Source organism: Centruroides vittatus, unplaced genomic scaffold (assembly GCF_030686945.1).
Source record: "Centruroides vittatus isolate TY-2023 unplaced genomic scaffold, ASM3068694v2 contig_1416, whole genome shotgun sequence".
In the NCBI taxonomy this organism is placed as follows: Eukaryota; Metazoa; Arthropoda; class Arachnida; order Scorpiones; family Buthidae; genus Centruroides; species Centruroides vittatus.
Window position 1 is genome coordinate 424,585 of NW_027120889.1, and position 19,433 is coordinate 444,017.

Genomic DNA, 19,433 nt, shown 5'->3' on the forward strand with positions numbered 1-19,433 from the left:
ATTTAACAAGAATTAGTTGTATTACTTTTTCGGCTGTTATATATAACAGAGGAAAAGTATGGCGATCGGTCAAAAACGATCCCCCCCCAAGATTTATACATTTTTGGACTCAGGATACATTGAAACGTAGAGAAATGAAAAAATTGTATACAAAGATGTTAGTGTGTTTGTGTGCGTATGTGTGTAGGGGCACGACTTTGCTCGCCCTATTTGAAGCTCAGTATACCGCTCTCAGGTATTGGAAATGAGTATATAACAACTTTCTAATCCTAATTTTGATTTAATTATCAGCCATTTTTACTATTGTATTTATGTTTAATGTAGCACTATAGTATATTATAAGTAGCAGGTTCACAACACACGGCAATCAATATTTATTATGTTGTGAACCTGTCATATACAACTACTCAATCTTGGATCCTACAATTGTAACCATGATAATCCCACTCTTTTAAGTGATTTTACACTTCATCTTTTTGTAATCTAAAATTTTATAATTTCAGCTAACCATTTTTTCATACAAATATTTCTTGAACCGTAATATAAAGGTACTGTACATAGTAACAGTATCCAAACTTGCAAATTTATAAGAATTTTTTAGTTTAATTTATTTCAACCGGTTTATTACTTCATCAGCAGTTTTTAGTAAAAATAACTTGACTGATCAAATTCGTTTAATAATTGAGTTTTATAGAAGTTCCTAATTATAAGCGGCTACTGGTGGGTACATAAAAAATGGCGGTTTTTCAGCGGTATTTCCAGTTATTTTTTGTCTTTTTTGTTTAAAAATGGCGCTGTTTAGAGGTGGGTGTTGTTATGAGGTAACGGTTATTGAAGATTTGACCTTTACTACTTGAAAATAAAACTTTTTTGATACGTTTACCCACTCTTATACGTGGACCATATCCATACAGTTTACATTAGTATTTAATTATTATCAACTTATAATTTATTCTAATATATTTTCATTTTTGTGAATAAGAGAATGCAGCAGGAATATAGAAAATATATATTCACAGAGATTAAAGCGTATATATAATATAATATAATACCATTATAAGTGTTCACCAATGCATAAAACTATCGAACACTGGTAATATGTCATGGGTTCGTGCCTCACGTGGAATTTTCCGACCTTCACGCGTCTAACACCTAAATAGAGGTCACTTTCCTTTAGAAAGTCTTTCCAAAAAGACGCTTCCGTTGATGTTATTGTTGTGTTGCCTTTATTCTATCAATCCACTACTTAGAAAAAAGCATGTTTGATTATATATAGTGTAAAATTTTATGTTAAAATTAGTTATAATTTCATTAAATATAATTAAATTTAATTATGAAACTACTTAACAACGATGTTATACTGTAGATTAAGAAAAGGAATTTTTATATTTTTCATTGTGTCACTTCTATTATTATTATTACTTTTTACATTGAAAGTAAAGTTATGATGGAAAACTTTAACTTTTATAACTTTCACAAGTCATTTGTACATTAGCCTTTGATGTAACGCTAGAAAACATTACGTATTAACACTGTCTTCAACAGCAGAATTAATTACCAATTCTTCGCTTCTACTATTTTTATTTTTATTTCTGGTTTGAAATTTTTTGCCTCATTAGCACCATCCATTAAACTTTAACAGCGATACCATTCATGATTAATGCATGTATAATTTTCGATTTATTACTATCTTGTTGGAACGGAAACTGTCTTCATTCCTTTAAATTTAAGTAAGTAAAAAACTCCTTTAACCGTTTTAAATTAGCGTAAGATTAACTTCAGTTAATTCTTTGAATATTTTAAATTATTCATAATTTTTTTTCGTATTCTCAATTGTCAAATTATTATATTAAATAAATAATAAAATATAAAAATTGCCGTTAATTTACATAGGCGGTCTTTTACTAAATACGTGAGATATAAATGATTAAAATGTCTCAACTCTGATTGGTTGGAGTAAATAATTATATTAACCAATGATTGGTTTTAGAATTTAAAAATAATAGTCGACACTCCTTATTTGCTAATTTAAATTTTTCTGACCAGTAGAGTTTAAGATAAGTAAATTTTAAACTTTAATGTAGGTTTTTTGAATATTTTCTCACTTATTCTGCGGAGGACTTCAAATATTTAATCTTGCACTCTTTTATAATGATTATTTTTTAATTTTTTAGTTTCAGATTTAGTTTCTATATACAGTATAATAATTACCTTTATTGTAAATTAGAAAATTAGAGAAGATAGTAATTTATTGCAAATATAGGTTGTCTTCTACAATATATGCAAGTGTCTTCATCAAAATATCTTTTGGAGACTTGCATATATCGCAGAAGACCATTTATTTGAAGGCGATTGGTTAGATTTATTTACCATAATATGAATTTACGACGCATTAATAATTAACCAAAGATATGACCCTATTAAAAGTACTGAGAGTATTAACAGTATGTTTGCCTGTTTATGCGTAAGTAACTATCTTCTGTTTAAAATATTTGAAACGTTTTATTTAATTTCCGTATACTGTATTAAGAAATTGAATTCTCTTGTATAAACATTATAGTTCTGTGCAGAGTTTAGAAAAACCTTTGGTTTTCCTTATTCAGTATTGAATTGACAAGTCGAGATCTAGAAGTAGATCAAAGACAATACGAAGATGACGATGAGGAGAAGGTTAAAAAAAAAAAAATGCTGATGATGTGGAATCGGGATTGGAAGATAGAATCAAGTAATAGAGATAGATGGAAAGAAGGCAGATATAAGCCTATAAGACCCATAAAAGTCGACTGTGGTGATGAAGATTGTAATTAATTGTATGTAATGGTTAAATAATTGTTTTAAAAATACAATTTCTCTTTTAATATAGAAAAATTCGAGTTGGAAGTTATTTTTAAGAGAATTTTCGAATTTTATGAAGAGTTTCTCTATGTTAAATTATATAGCACGATTCCAAAACGGGCCCATCAGTGGCCGAGTAGATAAAACCACTAAACAGTTGGTCGTGGGTTCGCACTTGTCCAACGGGTTTTCTATAGAAAATCCTCCTCGGCACATCGTTTTCGAGTGGCAACAATAACCCAAAAATGGCGCCTATTTAAGTGTTATAAGTTATAACAATTAGCAAATTGTATGACATATATATTCCTAGCATTAAGTAAGCATTTGAAGTCGTGGGTTCAATTCCCTTCGAAAATATTTTTTTACAAGAATCTAATTCTTACCATTTTTTTAAAAGCGAAATAATATTTATAAACCCATACAAAACTGATCTTCATTTAAGTAAAAGGAAGATTAGGTAACATTTATTTTCTGTCTCATTTTCTTTATGTTAAATGAAATTAAAATTCTAATCTTTCTTGTAAAATCAACATTGAGAAATGGAGTACAGTATTTAATTAAAACTAGAGTTATTAATTCTTTAACTATCGACACACATACACACAGACAAGAAGGGAGAAAAGATAAAATTAAATTGGGAACGAAAGAAGAAATTTTAATGAAACAAAAGGAATGTATTTTTTTAGTTTATTTTTTATTTTTATTATTTTAATGGAAAATCGATATCATTCTTAATTACAACAAAATTGAACTAATGAGCGAAATCGAAAATTTACGTACTTTTGTGTCATTCGCTGAATGTAATTTGAAAAATAAAAACGTTTTTTTTAAGTATAAAAATCGTGTAATTTGTTCAATAAAATTATTAAAATATAACTTAAATTTATTTGAAAAATTTAATATATTATTTTGAACGTAGAAAGGTATACATGTGGAGAGTTACTGGTATACTATAATACATCCCTACTGTCATTCGCCCGTATGGATGTCTGTCCTTCATTAATTTCGAGTAGATAGGTAAAAATCGAAACCAGATATGTAAAGCTTTGGTAGGGAGGCCTCGATAAACCCTATACGAACCTCCGGTCTGGACCGGATGTCACGTGATCCCAATTCAAATTGATGAAAATCCAGATTACACATTATTTTCTATTTTTTAATTGTGTTTAAAGATTTATTATGAAAATTATGCCATTTATATGCAATAACTGTTGAAACATTGGGTACGGAAGGGCTCTATTTTTTTTTGTAAGTATACCATTTGATAAAATTTTGCATTTAATTAATATATCTATTAATAGTCTACAAGAGTATTGATTGCAGTGGATACGGATTCGATTTCCTGTTCTTAACATGTTTAAGAAATCCGTACACGCTGTTGATTACAGAAAAATATGGGTTCGATTTCCTGTTACTGACAGTTTTTATGAGGAAATTATGTTTAATATATCAACTACCGGTCTATAATGTGCTGGTTACGTGAGTTACGGGTTCGATTTCCTATTCTGTGTTGGTTATTTATTCGGACAAACTTGTGATTCATTAACTAACATTCAGGTCTGAGTTTTCACTTGAATATTGATCAGTAACTATGCAACTTTTTCATAAATTTATAACAATTTTCAACGTCTGAAATTTTGGATTTCGTACGATTGATAGAGGTTATTGGACTGCAACTTTCAAATTGCAGGTATATACATTCAAATTGTCGTCCGTCTGTTTGTCCGTACGTATTGAGAACGGAGTTAAATAGAAGAAAATTGAGACCAGATAAGGAAAGCTTATTTTTAAATTAAAATTTGCAGCCCGGCATTTTGACGATGTTTGTATACAACACACCCTCGCAGGCGTGGGTTCGGTTCTTTTTTCTTAAATTAAATTATGTTTCTACCTCTTTAATGACATTGAAATTAGAAAAGTTTCTATCTTATGCCTTATTTATTCACTAATAAGATATAAAATTGACTTTACTTTAGAAAATTTCTTAATTAATTAACTTTGCAAGTGACGTTCTTTAGAATTTAGAAAGATATAAATAGAGCAAGAAAGGAAATTATATAATTTACTATTTTCTTTTTCGAATAGAATTTAAATTTAAAAAAGATTTTTGAATTTTTATTAATATTCTTTTCGGATCAGTAACAGAAACTCATTTCGTTTCTTGATAGAATCTATTTGATAGAACGTATACATTCAGAAATATTCTATTATACTCAATAAATGACTTCTAGTTTAGATTATCGATTGCCTTTTACTGAAGGAAATTGTTTTTAAGTTGAATTTCTACTAATATAACTGTCAAAATTGTTACTATAAATATATATTACCTGGCATTTTCTCATAAACACGCAGTTTTTATTTTACTTTCCCGTGTGTTATATAACACAGGGGAAGCGTGTCGATCTGTCAAAATGACACACCTAGATTTTTACATTTGTGGACTCAGCCGACCTGGGAACGTCGAGAAATGCAAAAAAGTTGAGGTTTTTCTTGTATGTATGGATGTTAGTATGTGTGGAAGGCACGATTTTGTCCTCCAATTTGAAGTTTGATAACTCCTGTTTCTTTTATCGAAAATTTCTGAAATTTTGCAGGGATGTTTGGGTATTCGGGTGAAATGATTCTAGAAAATTTCAGAAAAATCTGACTATTAGTTCGGGAGATATGGCTCCTCCCACTTGACACTCCCAAACCAATCTGAAGACTTAAAGCGGATTAGCAAAGTGTTAGGAATGAAAACAAATAAATAATGCTGAAAAAGTCTAGCAACAACGTTTCCAGATTTTTAATTAAGGTAACAGCACTAATAAGATCACGCGCTGCTGCACCTGTGCGTTTGTCTGTTCACATTTCATTTATAAAACTAGAATTTTTATGTTTTTTTATATACAAATTTATATAAGCTTTTTGATATTTACAAGTGTAAGTCAACAGAAATTGTTCTTTATGAAAGCTGCATTAAATTTTTTGTTTTAGAAATTTAATTATAATAAATTAAATATAATACTGTACCGGTACATGCAATTTGCTTGTGAAGTATATTTGATTTAAATAAGCTAAACGTTAAAGCATATAAATAATGGAACTGAATATACATCGAACTACTTTCATTTCAATTCAGAATTGAGCAAAATATAGTTTTAATAAAATGTTTTCTTGTATTTTTCGATATAAACAATTCGAAATTCTTGAAAATTTTATGAAGATTCTATCATAGAAGAAGCGTATCTGAATATGAAACGAGTTTGCTCGTTATCTTCTCAATAACAATGCAAAAACAAATGAAAAAAAAATCGAACTTAGAATCAAAAATTATAATGAAATGTCAACAAACTTGCCATCTTGAAAATTTTCTTATTATCATATGCTGAAGTACAAATTCACTCGATTCACATCACTCCTACATATTTTACAACTCCGAAAGTATTCAAGATAACATCAAACGATAAAATGTTTTCATATTAAAGTACTTAAACGAAATTCAAAGTTTTACTTCTTCAGATGTTTTTGTTTAATCTTTAAAGAGGTTTTTATTTGAAGCTTTACTTCTTTAGAAAGGTTTATGTTTGAAGCTCTACTCCTTTAGAAAGGTTTATGTTTGAAGCTAACTCCTTTAGAAAGGTTTATGTTTGAAGCTAACTCCTTTAGAAAGGTTTATGTTTGAAGCTAACTCCTTTAGAAAGGTTTATGTTTGAAGCTAACTCCTTTAGAAAGGTTTATGTTTGAAGCTAACTCCTTTAGAAAGGTTTATGTTTGAAGCTAACTCCTTTAGAAAGGTTTATGTTTGAAGCTAACTCCTTTAGAAAGGTTTATGTTTGAAGCTAACTCCTTTAGAAAGGTTTATGTTTGAAGCTCTACTCCTTTAGAAAGGTTTATGTTTGAAGCTAACTCCTTTAGAAAGATTTATGTTTGAAGCTAACTCTTTTAGAAAGATTTATGTTTGAAGCTAACTCCTTTAGAAAGGTTTATGTTTGAAGCTAACTCCTTTAGAAAGGTTTATGTTTGAAGCTCTACTCCTTTAGAAAGGTTTATGTTTGAAGCTAACTCCTTTAGAAAGGTTTATGTTTGAAGCTAACTCCTTTAGAAAGATTTATGTTTGAAGCTAACTCCTTTAGAAAGGTTTAGGTTTGAAGCTAACTCCTTTAGAAAGGTTTATGTTTGAAGTTAACTCCTTTAGAAAGGTTTATGTTTGAAGCTAACTCCTTTAGAAAGATTTATGTTTGAAGCTAACTCCTTTAGAAAGGTTTATGTTTGAAGCTAACTCCTTTAGAAAGGTTTATGTTTGAAGCTAACTCCTTTAGAAAGGTTTATGTTTGAAGCTCTACTCCTTTAGAAAGGTTTATGTTTGAAGTTAACTCCTTTAGAAAGGTTTATGTTTGAAGCTCTACTCCTTTAGAAAGGTTTATGTTTGAAGCTAACTCCTTTAGAAAGGTTTATGTTTGAAGCTAACTCTTTTAGAAAGATTTATGTTTGAAGCTAACTCCTTTAGAAAGGTTTATGTTTGAAGCTAACTCCTTTAGAAAGGTTTATGTTTGAAGCTAACTCCTTTAGAAAGGTTTATGTTTGAAGCTAACTCCTTTAGAAAGGTTTATGTTTGAAGCTAACTCCTTTAGAAAGATTTATGTTTGAAGCTAACTCCTTTAGAAAGGTTTATGTTTGAAGCTAACTCCTTTAGAAAGGTTTATGTTTGAAGTTAACTCCTTTAGAAAGGTTTATGTTTGAAGCTAACTCTTTTAGAAAGATTTATGTTTGAAGCTAACTCCTTTAGAAAGGTTTATGTTTGAAGTTAACTCCTTTAGAAAGGTTTATGTTTGAAGCTAACTCCTTTAGAAAGGTTTATGTTTGAAGCTAACTCCTTTAGAAAGGTTTATGTTTGAAGCTAACTCCTTTAGAAAGGTTTATGTTTGAAGCTAACTCCTTTAGAAAGGTTTATGTTTGAAGCTAACTCCTTTAGAAAGGTTTATGTTTGAAGCTAACTTCTTTAGAAAGATTTATGTTTGAAGCTAACTCCTTTAGAAAGGTTTAGGTTTGAAGCTAACTCCTTTAGAAAGGTTTATGTTTGAAGCTAACTCCTTTAGAAAGGTTTATGTTTGAAGTTAACTCCTTTAGAAAGGTTTATGTTTGAAGCTAACTCCTTTAGAAAGGTTTATGTTTGAAGCTAACTCCTTTAGAAAGATTTATGTTTGAAGCTAACTCCTTTAGAAAGGTTTATGTTTGAAGTTAACTCCTTTAGAAAGGTTTATGTTTGAAGCTAACTCCTTTAGAAAGGTTTATGTTTGAAGCTAACTCCTTTAGAAAGGTTTATGTTTGAAGCTAACTCCTTTAGAAAGATTTATGTTTGAAGCTAACTCCTTTAGAAAGATTTATGTTTGAAGTTAACTCCTTTAGAAAGGTTTATGTTTGAAGCTAACTCCTTTAGAAAGGTTTATGTTTGAAGCTAACTCCTTTAGAAAGGTTTATGTTTGAAGCTAACTCCTTTAGAAAGATTTATGTTTGAAGCTAACTCCTTTAGAAAGGTTTATGTTTGAAGTTAACTCCTTTAGAAAGGTTTATGTTTGAAGTTAACTCCTTTAGAAAGGTTTATGTTTGAAGCTAACTCCTTTAGAAAGATTTATGTTTGAAGCTAACTCCTTTAGAAAGGTTTATGTTTGAAGCTAACTCCTTTAGAAAGGTTTATGTTTGAAGCTAACTCCTTTAGAAAGGTTTATGTTTGAAGCTAACTCCTTTAGAAAGGTTTATGTTTGAAGCTAACTCCTTTAGAAAGGTTTATGTTTGAAGCTAACTCCTTTAGAAAGATTTATGTTTGAAGCTAACTCCTTTAGAAAGGTTTATGTTTGAAGTTAACTCCTTTAGAAAGGTTTATGTTTGAAGCTAACTCCTTTAGAAAGATTTATGTTTGAAGCTAACTCCTTTAGAAAGGTTTATGTTTGAAGCTAACTCCTTTAGAAAGGTTTATGTTTGAAGCTAACTCCTTTAGAAAGGTTTATGTTTGAAGCTAACTCCTTTAGAAAGGTTTATGTTTGAAGCTTACTCCTTTAGAAAGGTTTATGTTTGAAGCTAACTCTTTTAGAAAGATTTATGTTTGAAGCTAACTCCTTTAGAAAGGTTTATGTTTGAAGTTAACTCCTTTAGAAAGGTTTATGTTTGAAGCTCTACTCCTTTAGAAAGGTTTATGTTTGAAGCTAACTCTTTTAGAAAGATTTATGTTTGAAGCTAACTCCTTTAGAAAAATTTATGTTTGAAGCTCTACTCCTTTAGAGAAAGAGTGGAACTTTACGGAGAGGAATATAACTTTAGGAGTGAAATTTTTGCTGTTTTTGGACTTTTCATAAGCAAAAATTAATACATTCTCTGCTGTTTGGAAATACGTTTAACACTCTCGAAGATATAAGACAAAGAAATAGTCTATATTCTGAACCACCCGCATACAAATATAATAAATGAATAAGCAAATAAATATATTTATATCAGAAACAAAAATATAAATAATTTAATTAAATTTTTAGAACTTCTAAAGAGACTTGATAAACTTTAAATAGTGTTGAATTTGGTTAGAATTGTTTCGTGAAAGTCTATTTTTCTTTTCTCGAATTGCTTCCAGCTTATGGATACGTTAATTGGATGACCTTTAAAACATTATTTCTTTCATCCTTTATTTATAATTTCAGTGATATTTCTACACTATTTTATTATAATTTTAAAAAATAAATAATCTTATGTAAAAAAAAATTACCATTAAAATTTATTTGTGTTATTTCCATAATTGATCTTCGTAATATACACGAAAAATTATTGTCCTTTTCTTCCTTCTTACAAAAATTGAAATTTTAATATGAAATTTAATTAATATATATATGTTTTGACATGTCTCGAACACGATTTGACACGATTAATTTTGAAAATGGCTCGTCTACTTGTCTGTCTGTTTCTCCATGTTTACGGCCAGTTATTCAATTACCAATAGTTAAAAATTGTTTCGTCGACTAAAACACAATTCTGGAACATAAAACCTATCTTATTTTTGGCGATTTATACTTAATTTATCAAAATTAAATATTTCAAACGAGAGTTATCGCTTCACTTCTCGACTTTCGCGACGTTTCGCTTCCATGTATTTTGTGTTTCCTGTTATAAATTACTTATATGCAGAATACTATATGAGATTTTAAACTTTTATTATTAATTTATGTGTAAATAATTCAGCTATGCGCGCGAAGCGAAGCGATGCGACAATATCACTTTACATTGTTTTAAATACAATTTTTAGACTATAAAACAAACGAAAAGCATTTATAATAGGGAAAGAAAGTCGAAAAATTCGAAATTAAAAAGGAAAAAAAAAATGATGATTCTTACGTCAGGCTGACGTCAAATATGGGTGGAAAGTTAGTTTGGATACTCAAATAATAGAGGAAAAAAAAAGGGAGGAATGAATTGAAGTAAATAATACTAAGCAAAGAAATGAAACGTCATGGAAAGAAAAGTCAACAAAAGGAAAGAAATCTGATTGAAGTAGTTTAATGTGTTCCAAGATCGGTTTTGGGATTGGTTATCTTATGTAAACAAAATGGAATCTATTATTCAAGAAATGGGGAACAAAATTTAATAAGAAAATGAAAATATCTACTTCATCTTTTCATTTATCTCCTGACTTTTTTCAACTTTAAATCTTCCTCAAATATATTAAAAATGTTACGTCTTCTTATAAACTTCTCATAATTTCTTTTATTCTTTCGTCTTGTAATTTATTTATTTATTAAAATATTTAAAAAAATTTTTATATAAAATTAGTTTTCTTCGCTTCTTTCTCTGTATTAAAGCGTTATATAAATATTTTCTCTCTCTCCTTTTTATTTTCAATTTATTGGGTTTCAATTTGAATAAATTGTAGACCTATAAATTTATCCGTCTGTCTGTCTGCCCTTTCTTAATCTCGAAAACGGAGTTAGATGAATGTCGAGATTACGCAGGAACCCGTCCCCCCGATTAACTCTATAATAACTTCCGGTTTGAACCGGAAGTCACGTGATTTCAATTCAAAAACTTCCCCTGAAAGGAGTTAGATAAATGACAGGTACGACTCTATTGTTAACAGGAAAAGTATGATATACGGGGGAAAGCCGCTACTAATTTGAGGTGGAGAGCATATATTTTAAATTAAATGTGTAATTAATTTAAAACTTTTCCTTTGTAACTTTATAATAAACATTATGAAAAAAAGAATATCCAATCACGTCATCTAATTTTAAATCTTTAGCGATTGTGATGTCAGCCAATGACGTAAGACCTATACAATAGAAAATTTTTATTTTGTATTGTTTCGTAAAACAGCGCGATGACGTCATCGTAATCGTTTAGTGTAATTTACGGTTTATTGTTTATGAAGTATTTTAAAGATTTTATAAAGATTCGTCGAATATAATTAAATAATTAAATTTGAAATAAGAAGCACGTGATGAAATCGTTGTTATTTTACTTGATGTTTACAATTCTGATGACGTATTTCGTACGCGTCATTAGAATCGTACGTGTCACATAAAGTGATAAGAATTTTATTTCGTGATTTATTTAATAAAATTTTGTGACTAAGTATAAAAATTTTATATAGTAAAATTTAAAATTTATATATTTATTATATTAATTTTATACATTTATCGTTATAAATCATAAATTATTTCAGTTATAAATCGACAAATATTGTCATACAGTTATCAAGGTGATCAAGGTACTGTACATAAGTACAGTACCTCGATCATACCTTGAAGATCTACGCGTATGATCCGTGATCAAAAATTCTGGATTGAGATGGATTGATCGTACTGGTATGGTACGTTGTACAGTACGAGGTACAGTACATGGTATTCGGTTTCGAATTTTTTCTAGTGTGTATTTCAAGCATTTAAATTGAAGTTTCCAAATGTTTTAATTATTAAATGATTTTACAATTGCTTTTCTTAAGTCAGTTTGAAGCTCTTTTATAGTTTTAAACGTTGGCGAAAATGAAAAATATGAAGTACAATCAAACTTTCTCCAAGGTGATCAGCAAGGACATTTACGGGAAGCCATGAAAACATCTGTTACAAATTACTCATCCATTGCGTTTCTTGTGTATTAACCAATTTCAGACAGATAAATCGAGAGTTTTATAAAGATTTTATGTATTAGTAGAGGTGATTAAGTCTGAAATTTTTTGATTTAATTTCATTAATTCCATTGGTTCAGCCATGTCTTTACAACTGAATTTGATAAGTGTCAAAAATTACGTACAGCAGAAGATACTTTTTGGCTCTAATTTTTCAAAGGATCAGTGTTATGTTACATTTATGGATAAGCTAGCTTAAATTATATAATACTAAATCGTAATAATATACTACGATACTTAAATATGGCATTCTAAAGCAACATAAAACATGGGCTTCTTCGATTTATTTTCTATAAAAATTTAATAATGCAAATGAATTCGTTTTTTTTCTGTATATATGAATGTTAGCGCACGTGTGTCAAAGGTTGGCACGGTTTTGTTCACTCGATTTGTTTATTAGGGGAAATGACGCTATTGAATTTTGGTGGCTAAAGGTCGACGGGGTTGGGAGATGAAAAGGGGTTGTGTGTTGTATCACGAGTAGGGTCGGAGTTAATGACGATTTTACTCGTTATTATCATTTACAATTTTTTTTATAAAACCTATCCCTACCCTAAAAGTAAAGCCTTTTGCCATTTTATAACAATTAAAAATATAAAAAGCTTTTAATAATAAAATATCGTAACAGATGGCGCCATACACGCAGTTTTAAATGTTCCCGGAAAAGGTAAGCAACTCGTTTCTGGATTTTTGTTTTTGTTTCATACGAAAACCAGAAAAGGATTTTATAAAGTTCTAAACAAAAAAAAAACCTTTTGTTTACAGAATAAATTCCTAATAATAATTTCAAAATGAAAGAAACGTTGATGTATCCATATTCTGAAAACGGATTTAAATTTAAAATCTTAAGTACTTTGCTTGTAAATTACACATGCTTAATTTATTTTTATGCATGTAAATTCCAGTAATTTATTATAATGCCGTTATAATTTGACAACTTTCATTTTTCTTAATATTACGCTGTTTTAAATTATAACAATTTTTCATATAATTATTTTAAACGAAAAACTTTTTACAATTTGTTTTTTAAAATAATAATTGAAATTAGTAATTAACTTTCGCTTATATATGTATATATATATTTAACAGAATGTCTGTCTGTCTGTTTTTTATACATTTCTAAATCCTTTGACCGACTTATACCAAATTTTTTATACTTACTCTTTAGGACCTGCGGTAAATGTAGGATACAATAAAGCCTTGAAATTTCTTTCCTTCCCCTTTTTCACCCCTATTTTTTAAAACTTTTCTTTTAAATTTCCATCAATAATTTCTTTGTATCCATTTTTTAAAAATAGAATCTTCAAAAACAGTATTTAAATTATGACAATTCACTTAAATTAGATATTATCTACGTGTTTATCATTTCTCTGTCTCTCTCTCTCTATGTGTTTTATATTTTGATGTGTGTATAGATATGTGTATATGCGTATGTATGTAAAGTATGTATGTAATTTATGAATTTATTAGTGTATATTGTATGTATACAATCGTACACAATGACCGCGTATATTACAATGTAGTATATATATCCGTATGTGCTTCTTTACATGTGTTAAATTTATCTGTATTTGATGTGTGACAACACACATCTACATTCCTTCGAATGTTTATCTGGTGTTGGCACGATTTATAATTCTGGAAGGGTGCCAATGATACTAAAGCCAGCTGCAATTGTGACAAAATCTTTATTAAACACTTTATTGTCTTTGAAAACAATTTAGCACCTTTCAAATTACGTAAATATCGAAATTAATTTATATAATATTTTCATCTTATCTAAACAAATTAGTGTAAAATACATCGTTAGATTGCTCATAATTGATAAAACAGAAGAAAGATTGTAATCATTATTAATAAGTTATGTCATAAAGGAAGAAATTTTCTCTTCTGTCAAGATTACATCGACTTATAAGCGAGAAAATGAAGATTAAATACTCAGCAGTGAGAAGTAACCAACCGAGGGATGCATCAATCATCAATCATCCAATGGTGTCGTTGGATACAGACTGGAGGGCACTCTTTCGAAACAAATATGGAGTATGTTTGAAAACAGCAATTTGTTATATCTTCTTGGACAACGTTTAATAATTTCTCTTTCGTCTATTTTCTTACGATATTTCCTTGTAGAAACTTGTAAAAAATATATAAATTTAAAGCTTAGATCCCGTGTTTTGTATGGCACGATCTTTACTCTTTCTTTAAAGGGAAGATATTTAATTCATTAAAAATGAACATTCCGGATTAAAAAATTCATAAAGACTTAATATTCTTCATTCATTAAGGATAATAATATGTAATATTTTAAGTGTAATAACAGTTTTTGTATCCTTAATTTATGGTATAACCATATTATGGATGCTTAAGAGGGATCCTTGATAGATAAGATGACGATGAAGATACCAACTTGTAGCTCTGGGAAACCGGTTTTGAGTCTGTGTCTGTCGTTTGTTTTCATGAAAATGTTTGAGCTGACTCAGACTCAAAACTGGATCCATTGTGAGCCCGATTGTGCCTATGAGATAAAACCAAAAAGTTTTAAAAATTAGTATTATTATAACGTTAATAAATGGAAAAGAACGTAAATGTATTTAAAAAATAGAAGTTTAAATATTATATTTTAACGTTTTGTTCAAATAGATATATTTTTCTATTAGTAAATCGAATGTTTTGTTGGCGAAACAAACATGGCGACGATAAAACAATACAACTAGGGGATTTTCCTCGCGTACTTAAGTTTAAAAAGTCTTACAATTTAATAATAAAATAAAAAAATTCATAAATATTTGAGCGCGCTTCAAAAAATCATGCCGAAAAATTTCGTGAAATACATATAAAACAATGTAAGTATAGTCAAAGGACTGGGCAACAGGAAAGATTACTTATTGGCACTTTATTAGGGTGACACTGTTTAGAAGGGCGCTTTATCGAGGTTTTATTGTATGATTCTCATTGTTTGAGGTTCTTCGGTTAAGCGCTATACCCAATTTAATACCGTGCCAATCTAGGAGCGTTGAAATTGTGGCACTTAATTGAAGTTTGACTGTCTTTTCTTATTTATAAATAGAATTTTATTTTAGATTTAATTCTGTATTTTCAAACATCAAAGAGATTTTTTTTAATGCGTTTTGAATTTATTTATCTGTAATTCGAATTTTAACATTAAAATATATCTTTTGAAAATTTTAGTAGTTTTTCTTCCAGAGAACAGCAAAAATTTCTATTCCCATTTGTTTGCTGCTGTCCTGTTTTCTTTTCTTTTTTAGAATAGAAGAGTTTTTAGAATGGAGCAGAGTCATTGAACTGAAGTGAATGAAATTGAATTACATAAATAAATAAAATTTTTCGTAAATTTGCGTTAAAAAGAAGTTTGAAGCCAATTTATCTGAAGTAACTGCTTAGAATGAAATTAATGCATTCGAACAATGATATTAGGATCCTTAATTTCATCAATTCCATTTAGTTCTTCACTTTATACAAATTGCCAATTAATTTCAGGCTCACCGGTGGCCGAGTGGATGAAACCATTGAATCGTGGGTTTGCGCCTTGACAACAGGAACCCGGAAAGCTTCGGAGGGGCACTCGCTCGTAGATTGCCACAAACAGACAAACCAATTAATTTCAGGCGATTTTCTTATATTTTCTACAAGAAAGACTGCCAGAAAATTTCAAAATACATGAAATATCAATGATTTCATAATACAAAAAAAAGATGAAATATTAGTTTTCCATGTATCCTGAGGATATTTCATACAGTGTCACCAAATTTATTCCCTATCTTAAGGCCTGGATTTAAACTTGCTGCAGACCTAAGCTGTAACATATAAAATGCCCTTCCCTCTCAATTAATTGTAAATTTATAATTGCGAGGCCTCAATTTGTGGCTCGTTTAACTTATATGTAATCCGCCTCTGCCTATCTTTATCAAATATCTCTTGTTAAATCCTGTCTTATATTTGAAAATGGAAGAAAATGTTCTAAATTTTTCAAGATGGAAAAACGAAAAAACTTGGTACATTTTGTTTTTACTTTAAAAAAGTAATTTGGAAAAACGTTCCATCTCCAATTTGAAAGAATATATTTGCAGCATTTATTTGATTGTTTTCAATTTATATAGAATTAAATTGTTACCATAAACCGCAAAATAGGGGAATTCCTTTGATAAATTGGGATAAATTAACGTTCCCAATATAGGATAAAGTAACGTTCCAACATAGGATGCGATTCTCAAGTATTTCTGATAGGCGTTATATAGCTCCTACTCCTATCATGACAAGGTTTGGCCACCCTTGCCATAGACTATGAATATAATCGTGCAGTGCTGAAAAAATCTCTTTTGCACCCAGTTAAATGTTAAAGTGAACAATATAGGAAGCGTCCTATATATTTTTCTTTTAGTAAGAAACTGGGATTCGAACCCGGATCCACATATATGATCGGATTTTGTTCAGCAAGATTCTGTCTTGGTAGGAATTCTGTCTTGATAGGGGTTCTGTCTTGATAGGGATTCTGTCTTGGTAGGAATTCTTTCCGGTAGGATTCTGTCTTGGTAGGGATTTTGCCTGGTAGAATTCTGTAACTGAGTCTGAATACTATACAGAACTATAATATGTGTTATCATTGTACCGTACAATATAATATACACGTAATACATGTGTACGTGTTTTAGCAAATGTATGGAAAAAGTATAAAGTAGAAGCTATTTTTATATAATTTATACCTTAAAAAATAAATAAATAAAAGTGTAATAATTAATTAATAATAACGATTAATTAATACATTTGATAGACAAATTAAATATAAATTAGTAGGAAGTTTCACCTTTGTAAGCGCCTACAGCGGCCCAACTACTAGCTTGCTTCACCCACTTGTTTCCAATATCGACTAGTCAACAAAAATGTCAACAATTTATATATACTGTATCTTCATCATATTGTAATTCCGATTGAAGAATCCGTGACGTAAACTAAATTCAGAACCGTTTTGGAATGCATCTTCACAGTCAAATTAATTTAAAGAAACAGTTTAAATCGCATAAAAATCTTTCCTTTCAGATTTTCTTCGTTGAAATCGAATATAGAACAACCTACAGATTCAAAAACAAACAAAAAACACAGATAAACGTTCCAATTCCATGGTTACGTGGTTCTCTTCACTCGCTCTCCCCAAGGGCTTGGCCCACTTGTTTCCAAGACTATTTATAACAAAACTTTCGTGACGATTCAACCCCCGCAAATGGCCAGCCCCCACTCGATTTGCCCCCTTATTTTATTCCCTTTACTCTATCTCCTGTGGAATGACCCTTCCACCCCGTTTGCTTTGTTCTTTCCTCGGTCCACCCCTGAATCGCCCCACCAAGGGTTATCCTTCGCTTCTTTTTCACATATTTCTTGTAATATTAATGCAATAAACTAAGAACTTTTCAATCCTCGCGCGTGTCAGAAAGAAAAAAAAAAGGAATGATCAAAAGTATCTCATCTTGATTAGAAGAATTGGGTCTGTTTGGCTGTCTGCCAGTCATTGATTAATAACGTAATGGTAAATGAACTGATCGGTTATAACGGACGTAAGGCCACTCATTGTTTACGGATGGATTATGTTTATCAGCAAGGAAATCATCGGATGCAATAATCTGTAATGTTGATTTATCTCCTTTCATTTATCTGCATTAAAGGGGAGGAGAAACTGCGTGTGGAATATTTCAGATATATTGTGAGAAAGTGCCAGTTACGTGCAGTTATAGCTAAAACAGAGGGGCGATTGTAAGTGGATTGGGCAGATTAATAAGTCACGTTGAAGATAGACAACAGATGATTACTGTTATGTGATGTGTTGGATTAACGTTGAGCAGCGTGCGAACTAATGTTGATTTGAACAGATTTAAAAATGGTGATGACAATAAATTAATTATAATTACTGGTGTTACGTATTGATCATAATGAATTTATCGAGTATTGAAATGAGGCAGTATAATATTGGTTTGAGTACGATTAAATCAGCTTGATATTGGATTAAATACGGTTAAATCAGATTTATATTGAATATAGTGATGACTTAAATTGGTCAATGTTGGATTAAATGAAAGATTAGAATTAGAAGGATGGTTAAAAAAATACTAATATTGGACTAAATTTATAATTGGGAGAGACTATTGAATTAGCTATTCAGAAATATTGAACTGGAATAGATTAATCTTGATTAGATGGACAAATTAAATATATCAGATCGGATGTATCCTTAAATTAGATCAGTATTGAACTAAATATCGATTTATATAGATAAATATTGGATTGAATGAATCATTCAAATGGACTGAATCAGAACAATGTTGGATTAAATATGAGTGAAGAAGAATTAAACTAGATTAAAAGATAATTCAGATAGACTAATGTTGGATTGAATGGAAAATTAGAATTGAATGAATGAATGATTAGAATTGACTAACATTGGACTGAATTCGGGATGAAGAAATATGGAATTGAGAAGATTAATATTTCAATTTGACCTATGTTACAACGAATCTATGTTACTAGATATTTAAAAATACAGTATTGAAGTTAAAATTTGAAATATTAATAAGTAAAAATCGATTTTAAAATTGTTAATTGTTATTTTTACCTACATTTTAATGTTTTTTCTGTCTGAAATTCAAGTTACTACAAGTTTCTTCAAACCATGAAATTCAACAGAAAGATTTTTTGAATGTTTAAAACATTCAAAAAATCTTTCTCTTGAATATTGGAATACAATAATAGTGAAATCAAGATTATATTCGAGGTTCTAATGTTGGATTAAATAATAGATTATAATGAAATAAAATAAATAGTATAGTCAAATATGTAATTTAATGAAAGATGAAATAAAGAGTAATGAAATTCATAAAATAAAACTTATTTTTACCTTAATATTTCATTAATTTTTGTTAACATTAATGTGAAATAAAGCCATAATTTACCTCAATATTTCATCTTACAGTCACATTCCTTCTTGATAATTTCTCTTTAAGCTATATTTCATCTTACTAATTCAATTTTGAAGCTATATTTCATCTCAGTGTTGTTTTCTACATCCATATTTTGCCAATGATTCATCTTACAGCCATATTTCATGTTAATGATCCATTATAAACTCGTATTTCACCCCAAAATTTCATATTTCCGCCTTATTTCATCATATTTAATAAAATAAAACCCAAATCTCTGTCGCATAAAATAAATATAAATGGGAAAAATTAATGTAAAACCTAAATATAAACACTTTATTATGAATATAAAAGCTAAATTAAACGTTGATTAACTAAATGACAGTTTAAATTTCACTTAAATATTTTATTAATTGCGTATAAATCGATAAAAATTCTCTATTTGTTACCATTTAAATGCTATTAAGTCGAGAAAATAATTAACCTAGTTACTCGTATGTAGCTTTTATATGTCAAAGATTCAAGAGAAATAT